The following is a 1,927-nucleotide window of genomic DNA, read 5'->3' on the forward strand; positions in this document are numbered from 1 at the left end:
AAAAATATAAAAAGGTTACTCAAAGCAAACATGAAAAAGTAAGTAAGCAAGGATTTTTTTTATTTTTCGGTCAGAGAAAAACTTTCAGTGGAAGAAGTATAGATGATTAGATGTTCCTCAATTTTTGTTTCTAACATTTTTTCATAAGACTTTTAGTTTGTCATCGCTGGGGATCAGAAGTATGCCTATGGGTTGGGAGCACGCCCAAGTTCGCATGCCGAGAGCCGGGTCTTTAAAAAAAGTGGTCAAAAAAAGCTCTTCATTTCCAGGCTTGTTTTTTCAGTATTAATAACATTTTTTAACCAAAAAATGCCCCCATATAGCCTCTAAAACGCCAAAAATAGGGTAAAACCATCATATTTTACCTATTTTGGGTGTTTTTTCACCAAAAAAATTCAAAAGTCCTAGGTCCAAAAACGCCGAAAGTGGGGTCATATTCTGGTATTACCTCTACTCTCCTCTAATTCAGCAGATGCATTTTCATACTTTATTAAATGTTAAAAGAGTTCTATATGAGGTGTAAAATCGCTTATATTTTTACATAAACGTCATCAACGTCGCCCCGCCCTCTCTATCTCTTTGGACAATAGGTCGTCATACAAACTGCTTATTGTTGACTTTTTTGGAGCCCGCAAGAAATAGGATTAATAGTCCATGTGATGACACTAATAATGTTGTAAACGACTTCACTTCAGCATCCTATAGGTTGACAAAGATAACCATATAGATTTAACCACGAATATTAGAATAGAAAATATTTCTGTTCTAATATTCGTTGATTGAACAGAAAGACACATTTCTGAGTGTCTGTATATTTGAAATGATTCAAACGAATTATTATAATCTCATGCCAACAAACTCCTTGGGCAGAGATTTTTTTTGTAACAACGTTTACGAATTATATTTGAATACACATTTTTTAAACTAAATTTTTTTAATAGTACCTTTAGATAGAGAAGTGAATTGCCGTTTTCCAAGATAATTTTGATACATTTCGACAAGAGATTGTGTTTATACGTTGCCTAAGAACCGTCATACTCTATTTCTCTGTATGAAAAGGACCTTTATTGTGTCACCTGATCGGTATTGAATGAATGTGTAAAAACATAAAAATGTTATTCTTAAATCTATGCTATTATAAAAATTGAGGTGGTGTCTGTCTGTCTGGGCAGCTGTTACGACTAAAATACTAAACCAATACAGATTAAATTAAGCACAAAGATGGTCTACATATCTAGGAGTGTCATAGGCCTATTCACTTCTCTATAATTCCTCTCGGGCTACGCCCCTTGGATGTCCAAAGTTTTGAGGTGAGGTTTTCAAAAGTAAATATTAATTGGTCTCAATGGAACCATGAGAAAATTCACAATGTTTACCTTTGACATTTCAATGTAAACAATCAGAACTGCTAAATGCTTATTTCACAATTACAGACAGTAGTACATCTTCCTTCCCGTTGCAAAGCACGGGTACAGCAGCTAGTTATAGATAAACCTTCAGTATTAATTAATATACGACTCTCACAATGATTTGCTTAGTTCAACACATAATACAAAAAGGTGTTCTGTTTACGAAACTCGCAGTACCCTTCTCTAAAACACTTTTTTTTCATTTTGAGAGAGAGAGTGAGAATATATGATTCTCTATGAAGTCATAATGCCATAATGTGTGTTCATAGAGTATGTAAAAAATTATACTAATAATTTTCAAATATTATACTATTAACATTCGTATACTGTATACTTAATACACTCTTTTGCACATTTCTTGGGCTAACTGAAGACAATTTTAAGAAATGTTTTGGCCCGTTACGTTTAGGTTTGTTAATATGTTCTCTCTTTGTTTTCTTCCCCTGTCCCCCAAGAACTGAAGAGCTCTCCAGTGGTATTGCCAGGTTCAGAAGCTGGGATGAAAGTGATAATGATAA

The sequence above is a fragment of the Macrosteles quadrilineatus genome, unplaced genomic scaffold, assembly GCF_028750875.1.
Source record: "Macrosteles quadrilineatus isolate MER2022 unplaced genomic scaffold, UCM_ALF_1.0 Scaffold_9__3_contigs__length_116548681, whole genome shotgun sequence".
Classification (NCBI taxonomy): Eukaryota; Metazoa; Arthropoda; class Insecta; order Hemiptera; family Cicadellidae; genus Macrosteles; species Macrosteles quadrilineatus.